The following is a 17,893-nucleotide window of genomic DNA, read 5'->3' as shown; positions in this document are numbered from 1 at the left end:
CTTCCTCAAAGCAGACCTGTGTTCCAAATCAACCCTATTAACAAGAATCTCGGTGTTCCTAGAGCCTCAATTCAAGCCTCACCTTCTAAAAATAGTAGCTTAACATTAAAAGAACACCTAGAATCTATTACAATATATGCACCACCCTCTTAGTACCAGGATCTCCTAAACTTAGGAGTGCTCCATTTTGTAACCTATTAGTAATAATACTTTGTAAAATTTGTCAGGCACTTTTGTAATAATCATTGAAGGAAGCTATTGAAACCAAGTCAGCTTCAGAACAGTGTTATTACGCAGAAAGAATTAGCATGTGTGACTGCTGTATAAACTTATTTAAACCCTCTGTTACATAAGTAAGAAAAGATATCAATATATGATTTAAGGGGATACCAACTGGCAGACTAATAAAAAAATCCATTTTGTATCTGCTCTTTAGGGAAATACACATGGGCTCCTGATTTTGGGACCAGGTACCATGTGGAAATGCATAAATTAATTTGATGGGGGGGAAATCCAAGTCAAAAAAAGTCTTATGTTCATTTTCTGGTCTTGTAAACAGCCTACAGTAACGCACCAAAATGGAATCAATTGATCTGTGTTCACTGCATGGCTCTGGAACCCAAATATAGCACTGGCAGTTTAAGCCAGGCATGCAACTTTCAAGAATAATGCTTACTTGGGATTTCACTCTGGGTTTTTACAAATACGTATTGTAAGCGTGTTACTTTTAGGAATTTCCACAGCAGTAATAACAAACTTTTTAAAAATTGCAACTGGAAACAATCACTTAGCAATGTTACCTGCCATCTGGTTAGCATTCTGTTTGGGCTTTGAATATCTGTGGTTGATTTCTTCATATTTTGACAATTGTATGAATATATTCATAAGTAAATAAAACAGTGCATCCAAAAAGATAAATAACTGGAGCTACACACGCCACTAGCTCAGTAGGTGGTCTTTGAAAAGGCACGGCCAGCGTGGCTGGGATGGGAAGCGGTTTTGGACAGGGGGAAAACTGGACAAACATTTGCTTTTAAAGGGGGGAATGAAAGCAAATGGGTGTAATTTAATCGGCAAAGTCACCACTTTGCAACCTTTGCTTCCTCTTCTGTAAAAAGAGAATCAGAAATCCAATTCACAAGGGCTTTGTGAAGCAACTTAAGGGAAGAAAATGTTTTTGCACATTAAGGAGTGTATCTTCCCATTACAACACTTAGTTGCATACCGTCTTCTTAAAGCATCTTATCTAGTTGCTCGTTTTTATTTTACACTGCAGATAAACAGAGGCAAGAAGGTTCTTTTCCCTCCCCAGTCGCACGTATTTCTCCCTAAAAGCTTGTTTTCCCTCTGTCAGAACAAATTGCCTCCACACAATTAGGCAAAGGTAAGAGCAGACTGGGAACAACTAGTCCCACTGACCCATTGGATAGGAATCAACCTGAAAAACAAACAGACTCAGACGGCAACACACAGGGCACAATCCCTGCCCCTGATCTTTGGGCTCTTACTTTAAGATGACACAAACAGAAAGCAGAAGAAATATTGATTCACACCAAAAACATGAAGTGCACACCTTGTTCTTTTCCTAGAATACCTGCAATTCCAGTAGCCCCACTCCCTGTTAACAATTACTGTACTCGGTTGTAGTTTTCGCAAGGATATGCATTTTTATTTGCCATACTCAGCTTCTCTAGTGAATTTTAATCCCTATCAGGCACCACTGCAATGTACAGTAGGCTCTTGTTATCCACTGGGGTTCGGTTCCAGCACCCTCCGTGGATAACAAAATCCGTGGATGCTGAAATCCCATTAAATACAATGGCATAGGAAAAGGGTGTCGCTTATATAAAATGGCAATATCAAGGTTTGCTACTTGGAATTTATACTTTTTTGGAATATTTTCAAGCCGTGGATGCTTGAAGCCATGGATAAAAAAAATTGTGGGTAAGGAGGGCCGACTGTACATGGATACACAGAGCTTTCCATGCAACCATACAAAAACCAACCCTTGCAAGAACCATTCACATTCTCTAATGTGAAGGAGTCTCCTTCCTTGGAAGTCTTTAAACAGAGGCTGGATGGCCATCTGTTGGGGGTGCTTTGGTTGTGAGTTCCTGCATGGCAGAATGGAGTTAGACTGGATGGCCCTTGGGGGTCTCTTCCAACTCTATGATTCTACGTGCTGTTGCATAGCACTTCTGTATAGTATTGGCACTCAAGGCAACATCATGGTGGAATTCAGAGCTTTGTAAGTTGTGCCAGAGTCCTGGCTGCCTTGCCGTGGGTAATGTTGTTGTTGTTGTTGTTGTTGTTGTTGTGTGCCTTCAAATCATTTCCAACTTTGGGTGGCCCTAAAAACCTATAACGGGGTTTTATTGACAAGTTTCTTCAGAACAGGGTTTCTCATTATCATCCTCTGAGACTGTGAGAGTATGACTTGCCCAAGATCACCCACTGGGTTTACATGATTGGGCCAGGATTCGAACTCTGGTCTCCAAAGACCTAGTTCAATGCTCAAGCCACTACACCATGCTGGCTCTTTGGGTAATGACATCCCTACTAAAATCAAATATGTTTCTAGTTTGCAGTTCTCCACCACCAACTGAAGAAGACTGATCTGTTTACCAAGGCATTTCCCTGTTCATTATTCTAATTGTTACGCTATCTGTTACAAAAGGTTTTCAATGAATGGATTTATGTGTTCAGCTCCTTTTATTATTTTAACTAGTGTTGTAGTGTGTGTGTGTGTGTGTGTGAGAGAGAGAGAGAGAGAGAGACAGAGAGAGAGAGAGAGAGAGAAGTACTCTGGGATTTTAAACATGACAAGTGATGTAGAAATGTTTGGAAATAATTAAAATAAATCACTGGTTCCTCACTCTTTTGCCTCGGTTACAAGGCACATCACTGCCTCCAGTATTCATTCTCTAGCCTGCTGATTTCCCCACCTCACATTTTATTTATTATTTCACATTCTATATGCTTTCTTATGTGTGGATCATAAAAAAGGTGTCTCAACCCAGATCTTAAAAGCAATCAGAAGTATTAATAGCATTCTGCTCTGCACTCACCTGAGAATGCTAGGTTTCATTATAGCTTCCCTTACTTTCAGGAACTAGGAAATGATTTAAAACTCTTATCCAAGAGGCTATTGGACAAGAGTGCTAAACTCCTCCTCCACCAATTCCCACCAAGTACTTAATGCAAAGTGCCCATACTTCTGACAAAATACCAAGGACTGTGGCTACAGTTCTCAAGATGGAATGCAAAATCACTGCACTTCTACCACAATTACATCTACACAGATTCAGCCAGGAGCCAGTGTGGCGTGATGGTTTCAGTGCTGGACTATGACTATGGAGACCAGGGTTCAAATTCCCACTTGGTCATGGACACCCACTGGGTGATCTTGGGCAAGTCAAGCTCTCTCAGCCTCAGAGGAAGGCAAAGGCAAATCCCCTCTGAACAAATCTTGCCAAAGAGCACCACATCAACAGCATACAGAAGCAGTGGAATTTTGACCTTAGACAGTCAGAAGTATCAGAACATGACAAATACTAGAAGCCACATAATAAAGAATTCCTTTGATTCCTTGCGAAAAGGCAGGCTATAAATACATGTTGTTTTTGTTGTTGTTGTTATACTGTATCCACAGACTGGCCATCTCAGGATTCCAGCATCAGTGGATGGCAAACCCATTGCAGTGGAGCAGGAGGAGGAAGGTAGAGTAGGAAGAGGTGGGGAGGAGGAGGAGAAAACCACTCAGGGGACATCTCAGTTGAAGAATGGGCTCATCCCTGGCTGTCCGAAGCCTATCTAGCCTTCCTCTCCTCCTCCAACTCTTCGTCCTTCTCCTGTTGCCCAGCAGACATGGCAAGGCCTGGAGGGGCAGGAAGCGTATCAGTGGGGCCTCATCAAGGCCGGAGTCAAAAGGAACCATGAGATCATCCAGTTGGGCCCCTGAGCCCTCCTGAGAAGCAGCACTTCAGAGTGCCACCCTCTGACCTTCCTTCCTCCCAAGTCTTCCAGCCCCAAGGGACACCCAAGGCTGGTGGTTCCCACCGCCCCATCAGGCCTGGACAATCCCCTCCAACTCTGTCTGTCCCTTCCTGTGGCATGTGACCAATGGGGTGGTCGGAGGGGCTTCTCCAGGCCTGACGGGGACAGTGGGAACCACGAGCCTTGGGTTGCCCTCCTCTGGGCACACTTCAGTTGCTGACATCTTTCTTGAAATGTGGTTCTCAGAACCGGACACAGGATTCTAGTTGAGGTCTGACCAAAAAAGAATAGATGGCACCACTACTTCTTTGAGTCTGGACATTACGCTCCATTGATGCAACCCAGGCGTATACTTCTCAACAAGATGTACTAAAGCACAACAATGGCCTAAACTTTAATAACGAAACTGTCTCCTACAAGCACTCATTCCTTATTTATATACCATAACAGCTACATGTCTCTGATGAATAAGAAAATTCCAGTAAGCTATTATTTACTAGTCTATACGCAAAGCATCTGCTGTGTACTGATTGTTGTATTCTAACACCTCACTGAAATTAAACTTTTAAAAAAAGAACAAACAGCAAATACAGCTTCAAGCATACTTATATGGTTTTGAAAGCTCACATTAATTCACAGATACAATCCAGATCAGCAAGTGAAGATGTCAAATCTCTTATTTTTAATATAGTACCATAACGTGCATGGTGATTTAAGATATGCAAGGACAGAACCCTTCCTTAAGGGGCTTACAATCTATAATTCAGCATGGCAGATGAGGAACCAAAGGAAGAAAGGGAATGGTAAGAACATATATTATTTCAGTAACATGTACTTAAGTTTAATTATGGGGGATAGGGGCTAGAGGTTTCTAGTGAAACCTTAACAGGCAAGGTGGATTTTGCCATGGAAAACAGAAGTTTAGCAGCAATTGTACAACCAGTTTTCTAATACAGTCAGCCCTCCATATACACAGATTCAACCCTCCATGGTTTGAAAGTATTTTTTAAAAATATATAAATTCATAAAAGTCACTCTTGATTTTGCCATTTTGTATAAAGGACACTGCGGGACTTGAGAATCCACAGATTCTGGTATGCACAAGGGATCCTGGAAACACACCCCCACAGATACCAAGGGTCCACTGTATCTGGCTAGCCACAGTTTTTGGTCTTGACTGGTCCATTCTCTTCCGAATAGAGAAATGTTCAGCTCTCAGAAAGAAGTAAGATGTATAATTCTATGATCTACAGATAAGACAGACAAGAACAGGAGAACTCCTATCTTCATCCATGGATGAGTGGGAATGCAGGAGTTGGGGGCAATGAGAAATGATAGGAGCAGTATCCAGATGCTTTTCGGAAGAACTTACTTTACACGATTGTACTTTAACTTCCATTTTAAAGGTTTTCTTTTACCCTTTGACCAAATATCCCATTTTTCATCTACTCTCCATTAACACCTCACCCTTGCATTTCATTGATTGGCCATGGGAATGTTCCAGGTTCAGTGCCTAGCATATCCAATGAGAGGAGGGATGGATTTCCTTCCACATCCCTAGAAAACTGGTTCCCTTCAAGAGGTCTTTGAGATCAGGTTTTTTGTTTTGTTTAAATGCAAGCTGTATCAGCTGCAGTGGTCCTCTGAAAAGGGTCCAGATTTAGCCCGTGGCATTTCCAGCTCCCTGAGGCTCCACCAGGACACTGCTTATTAGTACAGATAGCATTAATGGTCCACAGGTCTGATTCACTAGAAGGTGCTTTCCTAGGTTCCTAAAGTAAACACAAAGTAGTGGCAAAGACATGAAAGAGAGTGGAGAAGCTTAATTATACTGTTGTATATTTCTGTGTGGTTCTGATCAGCCTTATGCCAACAGTTTACTATCAAGAACCAGGATAAAGAACCCATGCAAAAAGTGCCAGTTTCTGGCAAACAGAAAACTCTGAGTGGTTCAGCTTCAGGGGACCAAGAGCTGTAACTAATGCACACCTGAAACAAAAGATCAAAAGATCTTCAAAAGGGACTGAATATAGATCTTATAATCTGTGCTATTGCTTCCATAACCGGCAGTTCAACATTTAACACCAGTATAGGAAATCATAGGTCCAAAACACATTGCAGAAATCATCAAGTTTGAGCCTGCATTAACTGCCCTGGTTCAGTGCTGGGGAATTCTGGGAACTGTAGTTCTGTGAGACATTTAGCATTCACTGTCAGAGAGCTCTGGGACCACAATAACATACAATTCCCAGGATTCCTTAGCACTAAGCCAAGGCAATTAAAGTGGTCTCAAACTGGATTATTTCTGCAGTATGTTTAGGACCATAGTCTGAATAAAATCTAGGCTTTAAAGAGCAGCTGGAAAAGAGACACTGACCTTCCATTTTGCTACTAAGACTTCATGCCTAAGCTACTGTAATTTTTTAATCCGTAATGCAATTACCTTAAATCACTTAGGGACTGAACAGGCGGCCCTTTTACGCCGCCATCCGGGCAGCTTTGGGGTGCAGGGTTTTGACGCTGCACATCCGGAGACTGCCCTGAAGCCACACTGGCCGTCCGCCCTCCAAGCCGCCCCTTCAGGGCCATCTGTTCCGGCCCACAGTTAACACCTACAGTTTTGCTTCAATTGACTTTTTGCTTCTTTTATTTTTCTTCTTTTTTTTTTACTGGCAAAATCACCTGTATTTAATCTCTAATTTTAGTGAAGCAGAGATAGTCACATTCCTCTGAGCCTGTCCTCTGGACCATTTTAGGAACTTGTGTGTGGTTTAAAAAGGGAAGGAGCCATTCTCAGGTCAACAGACAGTTCTCTAGTCACTGGGGACAGAGAAAAAACATGAACTGTGCACCCCAACAAGCGGGAACTTTAATACCTCACTGAATCTACAATAACTATTTTGCAGCTGTAAAGATACAATGTCCAATTCATTAGGCCAACTGTTCAGACTCTTGGCTTTTCCCCTTATCCTAGTGATGGGGAAGCGAAGCCCATAGCATGCATGTCGCCCTAACTCTCTTTTGGGATCCCACAAGCACACCAAAAGCACAGACACATACGCACCCAGGCCTCTCTTGATATTTTTTGATAATTTTCAGACAATGACTTGTCTCCCAAAATCATTCAAACTGCCACACAGATTCAGTAAGATGCAACGTTTGGGGCTGCTTCATCTCTCACAAAATTGCAAAAGAAAGAAAGACGGGGCGACGCAGGAAAGTGGCAGAAAATGGCCCAAAACTGAAACCAGAAGTGACTTCCAGTGACTTCTGAGTCAGTACAAATACATCACTGCAAGAACACTGGGTCAAAAATTGGGGTGCATTCCCAACTTATCCCCTAATTTTTGTGTGTGATGAAGAGTTACCGGAAACACAGTTTCTTATGCAGCACCTGAGTAATATTTTAGTGGTCCTAATGAAATATATTACCCATCTCTGATTTTTCTTTTCCATAATCTGTATTTTAAATATGGACATTTATCTCATGCATTAAAAAAATAGACTTTTAAATATGACCCCCATTAATTCAAGCGGCACAAGATTAATTCATCATGTTCACCTTTGAAGGACACAAACAAAAAATGTTTCACAAGCCAGAGGACATCACTTACATTTGGGTCCTTTAGGTGAAACTCTAATAGTGGAAAATAGGTTGGGTGCTCTCCATTCATTCTACAGTGTTAATTCAATAACTATTGGACATTAAATGACTTCAAATTCCCAATGCTTCACAAAGTGTCTTTTTAACCACAACAAAAAGTCATAAGCCTCCATGCAAGACTTCTCAAGAGTTTCTGAATTCTAAGAACAGTTCATGGACCATCACAAGGAACATTTGAGGAACCTGCACATGATTCATCCCTGTTGCACATCTCAGCCTCCAAGGAGCACAGAGCGTAAACATCGGTTGCCAATATTAAATGTTAAATATGGACATAATATGGTTACTGGGCACTTTCATGGGCTAAAAGCTAACATTAATCGCATCTAAAGCAGATCCACTGAAATCTATGGCATTTAAGCTTGTTCAATCTAACCAGTAGGTCCTGTTCACTGGGACTTTACACTGTTCCTTGTGTAAGTGTTGCTTCTTGGGCAGAAAACAAAGTTTTTACACACACTAAAAGGTTTTCGGCACAAAAAGGCATGTGTTGTTGGGTTTTTTTTAGATTTTTCAAGTAAAATCTTCTGAAACATTAATAATCTTGTCACTGTATTTTAATACACTGTTTCTTGCGGTGAAATGTGGCTTTTTTCTCCGATAACAAAAAAATTCAGCAGAACTATACGGATTTTCGAACTTCCTTAATTTTTTTGGGAAAAAGTTAGAAAATCCTTATAGCTGTCAAGAACTGGGCAGAAATTCTCATATTACTCTGAAGGGAACTGTGGAAATTATTCATGGATTAGAGAAGATTTACATCATTATTTCTAAAAAAAATAATGAACTGACAGAAAGTAGAGAAAAAATATGTTTGAATAAACATTTATTTTTGTACGAAGAATTAGGGTATAAATTTAAAAAGGAAATAACACCTCCTCTGAACACATTCACAGAAATCTCAAGAATTCACACTGACTATCAGAAATGTGTGTGGATTAATTTTAATATAGCAGAACAAAATTAAGTTAATTAGTGTAGAAATATAAAATTTAATAGAAGACCCTAAATATCCTAGTATCTGGTTTCAGGAAGTATTAATTAATTAATATTTCAAATGGTATTTCAGTGGCATTTGTCTTGAAGAATATATAATCATTGATTAAAATGAATGTACTTCTGAAGATATCTGTGTCATTTACTACACTTGTGAAGCCTAAGAAATCTTCTTTTTTTTAAAAAAAAAAGTCTCTCTCTGCCTTTATTTCGCGAACAAAGATTCAGGAAGGACTCATCCCGCGCTTTCTACTAAAATGGCCAATTCAAGATAAACAAGTCCGGTTGCAGAAAGCACAGCAGAAAGTCTCCTTGGGTGATGTTTCCGGATTGTGGTTCTTTCTGTGTTGTCGTTTCTCTTTGAGACTCGTTCGGCGTGAGCTTTCAAAGAAGGCTGCAGCATCGTGCATAGTGCGTCTCCATGCCTCCCGATGTGAGGCCAGGGAGGACCATTGTTGGTGATCAATTTGAAAAGCAAATTTGTAATAAATTGAGATGGCCATATAACCTTTCCAACATAGAACTGGTAACATCGATTTATCCAGGGAGAAAAGGAGAGGATATTTTTTCCCTTATTTTCCAAATACACACGTATCTATTGGCTAATATATGTACTCTTGGGGGCTAATTTGCATGGAATTATCAAATTTTTCTATTAGCGCTATAACTGAGACTTGGTTAAAGTATCAAGGAGAAACAAGTTCTAGAAAGTCATTTTGCACACCTCTTACAAAGAGCAAATCAATGATTGATGGGTATTAGGGGCTGTTTCTAAAAATGGGGAAAAGGAAACAGAAATTGTGTTCAAGGTTTAATGGATAAAAACTCTGCCATCCCTTCTGACCAAACAAGGGTATGGTATGGACTACAGGGCGACAGCGGCTGTATCTTCATTGTGTTTTGCTTTGTTTGGTTTGGTGTGTTTTCCTCGCAGATGAGGCTTGCTACCCTTGGATTCTTACATAAATGTATCTTCCCTAAGGAACTGCAATCTACTGGGACAACTATTGAGAACACATTTAAATATCTCTAGTGAGGACTATGATAGGTAAGAATTATTTGACAAATTATTTGGATTTAAACAGATGCACAGTCTGGTCTTTTTAAAAAGGGGGGGTCTACAAATGGCTCTGTCAGCTAAGGTCTAGCAACGGAGCAAATGCAAGAAAGACTTTAACTGCAATGAACCTAATTCCTTTATGTATCTGCACCAATCATATTACATTCCATGGATTAAGGTATCTCAGGGTATGTGCTATGCGTGGGGGCAGCAATTGTGTTTTTTACTATGTTCAAGGGGCTGGCTGGCACATATTTGTATGCATGCTGTTACCTTCCTTCCTGTAAATTCACCATGGACCAGCAAGCAATGATGCAAAGACTGGCACCAGTAACATATATATAGACTTGTGATGGATGCTAGTGTTGCATCAGAATATACGCATACTAGACTTTCATCTTGCATGATATGATTTTCCATCAAAAAACCAATGGATCCATGAAAAGCAGTTCTGAATAATTTAAAAGACTATATAGGAATATCTACTTCAAGGATGATTATTAGCCTGCTGACAGCAAGTAAAATGTCAGTTGCATATTGGAAGAAAAGTATTGCCAGTATACTGTTTATTTTTCATTTTATTTACGATTTGAAAACTGACTTACTATAAAATATGGAGAGAATATCAAATGCCTGAAAACAGATTTACTGAGAAATATATTTTGTTTGTCAGTTCAGGGATGATAAAAAGGTTTGCATTTGAACATACTGTGTTTTCATCTGTTTGAATTTAGAATTTAGATATTAGTTAGATACTCTTTTTTTATCATTATATCAGTTTTGTATATTATTATTTTAAAAGATTAAAAAAGAAAACCTTTTTATGGACATTACCCCAAAGCATACAAGGCCTTTATATCTAACATAAGGGTTTTGTTTAACACCTCTGAGTATTTCTTATCTAAGAAAAACCCTTTGAAATTCATAGGGTCACCTGCGACATGAAGGTACACACTCACACAGGATAAGATTTTTTTTAATAACAACAATGATAAAGCCATGAATGAGATTGTCTAATAAATGAAATAAAAATCCAAGAATCTAAAATATAAGCATAAGCAAAGAGGAGTGAAAGAAGAATAGAGGGAAATCAAACATGATCAAGAAAAGCTGAGCCTTAACAAAGCTCTCAGCACTGCAGTGCAAAACCACTTCAGTCATGGAAATAAAGGATGCAAGATGTTTGCATCTAAAGTGGAAAAAATAATTTTATAAAGCTAGCTTAATGGAGGAAGTACATATGGAAGAAATGATCACGACAGATAATCCTAAAAGTAATACAAGCTAGAATTTGAACAAATCATCTTCTGAACAGTTACAGTATATTTACTTTAAAAGATTCCAGTTGTAAAAAAAAAGTGAGAAACCAGAATTTAAAGTGTTGATGGAAATTATTTTAATTTTGAAAGAAGGGAACCATTTGGCAAGTTACTGCCCAATAACACTCATTAGCCAAGATAATGTGATTGTGACAATTATAATGGCATACAGATTAAACCTTATATCAAGTAGATATGAAACAGAAGACCAGGAAAGAAGATATTTAAGAAATAATATAACAAAAGTAGCATTGAAAGGGAAGGGCTGAGAATGCTTCATGAGAAATGTCTTCTATGTACAAAAAGGCTGAAAGGACTTTTTCACAAGCAATGGCTGGCCACAAGGATTAGGAATCATACTCTGAAGAGACTATTCTTCAACTGATGGCTGTCATGACCCCCTACTCTAATTTTTTGACGGGTCGCATCAGCAAAAACACGCCTCTCTTTTGGGGGAGAGACACAGAAAGAACTACAGAGAAACTGGTCAGGACAGAAAGCTAAATATATTGAGATAAATGTATATATAAAAACAAAAATAATTAAAGCAGGATCCTATCAGGCAGGATAGGACTAAAGGTTATTCATGGATTCCCACCGCTCCAAAGTGGGTCCTGGATGTCCACCGCACCAAGCTGTGAAAGAAAGCAAATGCTTATGGAACACGATTCTGGCAACAAACAGCCACAAGCACCTGGCATCTGACCTTTGCAGCGGAGTTGTCCAGCCTGTTTAACAAGCCATAGTGAGTCTTAACTTACGTACAAAAACAAACTGCTGCTCTCATTCTTCCTCTCCCTCGGCTTCACGGCTGTTCCTAAAACTGCCGCCTTTGGGGTTTCATCAATCCATTTCAGGATACAACCCAATCTTAAGGGAGATTTACCTGTGAGAACAGAGTTCACATCCAGAGCTGTAGACTAACATCTTTGACTTAAAAGATGTATTAAATGGCAGAGAGCAGCTTCTGGGTCAGATTATAACACTGATGCCCTGTTAATTTAAGCTTTCCACTCTCATACCAATTCTCACAATGGCTTTCAGACAGAGTACTCATGAAACCTCTAAAACAGTAGTCCCAAAGCTGTGCTCTTTAAGCGATTTTGGACTTCAGCTCCCAGAATCCCAGACTACTGGCCAATGTGGCTGAAGACTCTGGGAGCTAAAGTCCAAAATCTCTTAAGGGGCACACTTTGGGGACCACTGCTCTAAACGTTCCTGCATACTTTTCAAGTAAATCTGCGTCCTATTGTCAAATCAAGAGTGCACTGAAAGAATGAAAAATGGAAACACCAGACATCAGAGACACACTTTGGGATGAACACAACATTTCTACAGGTCAGGAGCAGATCGGCATCCATTGGGCAACCTTCCCAAGCACATGTTTTAAATGTGTTCCACAGCAATACAAAAGCTCAAAGGGAGAAACTAACAAAGCACTAAGATATAGTATGTCAACTAAATATTATATATCCCAAGCAAATGTAACCATCACTTAAACATGATATGTACTAAATTATATTTTGCAATGCCACCATGTAACCAGTGTTATTTACAAGGTGCCACTGCAAAATATAATTTAGCATAATGTTTAAGTGGTGGTTACATTTGTTTGGGATATATACAGTAGTATTTAGTTGACATACCATATCTTAGTGCTTTTTTAGTTTCTCCCTTCTAACTTTTATATTAAATGCTGAGGCTACTGTAGAACAAGCCCATTTCATAAGTGGGTATGTGAAAGAAGAGATAAAAAATTTGAAAGCATGTCCCATGTACTTTTGTACTGTTCCTTGTACTGACATTCACATGAAGAGTTAATTATTCTATTATTGCTGTCTCAATGCTCAGCTGAATATTATGTGATTTTTTTCCCTAGAGGTCGACTGCAAAAATTTTAGTGGTTGCTATCAAAATACAGGCTGCAATCATGTACTGAGCCTTAAACTGTACGATTTTATTTTCATATGTTTGGAAAGGCAATCCCTAAAGAAAAACAGTGCTAAATCTGGTGAAAAGAGAACAAACGATGCAGTTAAGGGAACTGCAAAACAAAATTTGTAAAGACATGATACAAGAATACCTAGGTTCATAGAATCCTAGAGGTGGAAGGGACACCAAGGGCCATCCAGTCCAACCCCATTCCGCCATGCAGGGACTCACAATCAAAGCATCCCTGGCAGATGGCCATCCAGCCTTTGTTTAAAGATCTCCAAGGAAGGAGACTCCGCCATCCTCCATTGAGGGAGTGTGTTCCACTATTGAACAGCCCTTACTGTCAGGAAGTTCTTCCTAATATTGAGGTGGAATCTCTTTTCTTTTAGCTTGCATCTATTTCCCGTGTTCTGGACTCTGGAACAGCAGAAAACAAGCTTGCCCCATCCTCAATATGACATCCCTTCAAATATTTAAACAAGGTGATCATATCACCCCTTAACTGTCTCTTCTCCAGGATAAGCATCCCCAGCTCCCTAAGTCTTTCCTCATATGGCATGGTTTCCAGACCCTTCACCATTTTAATCACCCTCCTTTGGACACACTCTAGTTTCTCAATATCCTTTTTGAATTGTGATGCCCAGAACTGGACACAGGATTATTCCAGGTGGGGCTGACCAAAGCAGAATAAAGTGGCACTATTACTTCTCTTGATGCAGAATAAAATCACATTGGCCTTTAAAGGTACACTAAATGAACCCAAAGGATGCTCATGAATGGCTCCTCTTCATCCTGGAGAAAAGTGATTAGCGGCTGTCCTGGGCCCAGCCTTGTTCAATATCTTTACAAATGACTTGGATGACAGAAAAGAAGAAATGTTTATGAAATATGCAGATGATGCCTAATTAGGAGGGATAGCTAATACCCAAGAGGACACAGGATCAGAATTCAAAATGTCCTTAACAGATTGGAGAGATGAGCCACAATTAACAAAGTGAACTTCAAGAGGATAAATGTAAGGTACAGCGTGTAGGAAGGAAAAAGGAAACACGCCATTACAGAACAAATGAGATATGAGTTGACAATATACATGTGAAAAGGACCCAGGGGGGGTCTCACTAGATCACGTTGTAAACATGAGTGTACAGCATCAGTCAAAGCAGCCAATACAATTCTAGGCTGTATCAACAGGAATATAACATCCAGATTAAGGGAAGTAATAGTAACACTCCATTCAGTTTTGGTCAGACCTCATCAGGAGTCCTGTGTCCAGTTCTGGGCACAAGAATTCCAGAAGAATATTGACTATTATTATTATTATTATTATTATTATTATTATTATTATTATTTTGCTTTATTTATATAGCACTGTAGATTTACACTGTGCTGTACATACAAACAATAAAATAGATAAGAGTAAACCTGCCCATGGCGTACAATCTAAGAAATAATAATAATAATAATAATAATAATAATAATAATGTTTTATTTATAGATCGCTATTCCGCAATGATCATAGCGGTGTACAGTAAAAACTGCAATACAAAATTAGCCCCTACCCACCCCCTCACTCCCTCCAGGCTGGATGATGACAGTTGATAATAGCATTATACATATAAATAATACATAACAATACAGGAAAGGGTTCAATAAAGTAAAGCAGGCAACAAATGAAAAACATCAAATAACAAATGATAGTCACGCAATGCTTTGGAACGCTTCTCTGGACAAGATGGAATGTGTCCAGAGGAAAGTGACCAAAATGTAAAAGGTCTGGAAACCAGGCTCAATGAGGAACAGCTCAGGGAGCTGGGAGGTTTAGCTTGGAAAAGAGAAAAGTGAAAGGTGACATGATAGTCATCTTTAAATAACTAAAAGGTAGAAGATGGAGTCCCCCCCCCCCCCATGGCTTCAGACACAAGCCAAGGTATTCAAATTACAATAAAATAAAATCCACCTTAACATTAAGAAGAACTTCCTGAGGCTAATAGCAGCTCAGTGGTCTCCCTTAAAGAGTAAAGAGTGGTGGACTTTCCTTCTTTGAAGATCTTTAAACAGATATTGGATGGCCAACTCTTGGGAGTGCTTTAGCTGTACAATACATTTCTGAGCTGTGGACTTGACTGCCTTTGCTGTCCCACCAAACTCTATGATTCTATTATTATACTGTTTATATCTTTGCCTGTATGAGATGGATAGATGAAGAGAGAGATTATGGTTTCAGTGCTTGCCTACCCACACAAACTCATACTGTTAACATGAAGAAAAAGTAATGACTGTGGAATGACTCTGAACTGTAGTATTCTATACAAATCCCTTCATTTGAAATTCTTTAATCCTAAACATATCTCTGTTGCATCATGTTCCAACTGGAGGATCTCAAAGTTGTACTAAAAAAGCAAAGTATTATCTGAATGCCTGATGTCTGCTCATTCTTGCCTGTGGTGAATAGGTCACTTCCAGTGGATTCTAATACAGTCGGCCCTCCGTTTTCACAAGGGATCCGTTCTGGACACCACCACCACCCGCAAAAACAGAGACTCACCTATATTCAAGCCCCATAGGCTTGAATGGGGCACATGCCCGTGAGTGCGCACCACTGAAAATAACGGATGTTGCCCCTCCATGAATATTCAAGACCGCAGACCTTAAGTCTGTGAGAAAGGAGGAACGACTGTATATCATGCACCAAAAGAAGTACATTTGCCACCTGTTACATATACATTAAATCAAGTCCTGCATTAATTGTGCAGAACATGAATATGTTTGTTCACCAGTCCACTTTAGCAGATATTATCAAAGGACTGAACAGGAAGAACTCAAAAGAAGGGCTAATAACTGTAGCAGTCAATTGCAGTTTGAATTCCACAGTGGGCCTCCTCTCGCTGTTTCTCACTCAAACTTGCCTTGCTGTTGTTGCTGATGATCTGTCTCTATCTCATTAGTGATAATCTATGCATATCCCCTCTCACAGAGCTTGAAACATTAACAGCTCAGCCCAGTTTTTACTTTAAAATAACAACAACAACAACAACAACAACAAAACACATTACTCATTACTATATCATTAGTATAAATAACTTTTATGTGCACTAAAATTTACCAAACATCCCCAATGCTTTAGGTGTAACCACTAATAATTTTGCTTTACATGTAAAGAACCTTCAATGTAATTTCGATGTTACTAGTAATGATTTTGCTTTACACGTAAACAACCTGCAACACAAGGAGGTAATTCTTACTTATAACATGTAATCGTTATTTATTATTATAATAAAGCTTCTTTGTCACTCTCGTTTTGCCCAGAAGCAGTACAGAACAAATGCTGTACAGATAAACATACAAACAGGTCAACATTAAATAGAATTAAACTATTAATAACATTAAACTCACTCTAAAACGAACAGTTAAAAACAATACTGAATTAAAACAATATAATTGAAACAGTTCAGTTAAAAACACCTGTTCAAAGCGCTTCCTTGAAAAATAATATAGAAAATGAAAAGAAATTCTTTTTATTTTTAAATTTTTATTGTTTCTTACAAATGAACCTACAAGGTCCCGGAGTGTAAGGATCACCTGAGCTATAAGGAATCTCTTAGCTTTTGCCAGTTCAAGAGAACAGGCCAGAAATCCCCCCAATAAAAATGGAAGAGTACTGTCCATCAGTATTAGCAAAACAAACACAAGACCTTATTCTTTCTCCTTTAGTTCTCATAGAACCAAATGGATACAAAGCACCAATTCCCATAAAGGAAACCGAGAAAAGGAAACCATAACCACAAAATTGCCCCGATGTGAAATACTGCATATAGCCTTACATAATGTCTACCTGCTACACAGATTTTTAGGAATGACAGGGGAAGAGCAATTGCAGGGACACTCTGCCTTAAATATTTTATCCATCATTTTGGAAGAAAATATTCTGTAACTCAATATTTTTCCAGGAAAAAGATTTGAGAAAACTTTTTTTCCAATCTTAGAATCATAGAATCTTATCTTTTTGGGGATGAGTGAAATTCACATTTCGAGGAAGGCCACAGGTTGCCATTCTCAGTTTAAGAGCAGGGATGGGCAACTGTGGAAAGACAGAAGGCCACATTTAGTCCCCTAGGAGACCTCGGAGGGCCATTGCTGCTCCTACAAAAACCAAAACAAACAAACAAACAAACACCAAACACCACCCCCAAATGCCTCTAGGGGTATGGAGGCATTTTTACTATATTTTGGGTTTCATAAAAGCAGCAAACAAAGAGGACACAAGCTCCATGTGCTCGAAAATGACCAACCCAAAAAACTGGGGTGGAGATGCATCCCACAATCGCTAGAGGACTTTCTGAAGCATTTCCAGGCGATTCTTTTATTGCAAAAATTGTTTTTCAGCCCTGGGAGACCCAAGCAACTTGCAAACTAGTGGAAATGCCCTCCACACCTCCAAGAGTGCATTTGGCAGCATGCTGGAGCAAAAAACATTTCTGAAAAAGACTTCATTTTGCTCACCTCTAGTTTATTTTTATTTATTTATTTAATTCGTTAAAATAAACAAGGACACTAAAAAAGTGTACAATATCCAAATCAATACATAAAACTCAACACAATACATAAAACAAAGCACTTAACGTAACACTTAATATAAAAATATGGTATCAATGAATATTAAATTTCATTTCTCTTTCTTTAATGGTTGAATGAAACTTGTACTTATTATCATAAGTAGTATTTATCTCCTTTTTATATAATAGATAAATATACATATAAATACACATATAAGTGTGTATGTATAATTCATTATGATTTTCATCTTTAAATTCCATCTCTTTCATCTCATCTCATTCCATTAAGTACTTATGTAATTTCTCATTTTTCTCTATAGTCTTTCTTCAATCTATTTTTTTCAAATTTGGCCATTTTTTGTCCCAATGT

General features: G+C 38.9%; 1 protein-coding gene across 3 annotated transcripts in view; it reads right to left on the bottom strand.

The window, feature by feature from the left end:
• The window catches only part of NCOA1 (nuclear receptor coactivator 1), a 401,716-nt gene extending 389,817 nt beyond the window's left edge, over window positions 1–11,899 (bottom strand). For all 3 annotated transcript variants that reach the window (XM_089528750.1, XM_089528749.1, XM_089528753.1), the window contains exon 1: window positions 11,797–11,899. The gene's annotated coding sequence lies outside the window, so the exon portion shown is untranslated. The remainder of the gene's footprint in view (window positions 1–11,796) is intronic.
• Between the last annotated feature and the right edge of the window lie 5,994 nt (window positions 11,900–17,893).

Source organism: Sceloporus occidentalis, unplaced genomic scaffold, assembly GCF_023333645.1.
Source record: "Sceloporus occidentalis isolate IW3139 unplaced genomic scaffold, rSceOcc1.0.p SCAF_6, whole genome shotgun sequence".
NCBI lineage: Eukaryota > Metazoa > Chordata > Lepidosauria > Squamata > Phrynosomatidae > Sceloporus > Sceloporus occidentalis.
The sequence above is the reverse complement of the archived record's forward strand: the minus strand, read 5'-3'. Positions and strand labels throughout refer to the sequence as shown.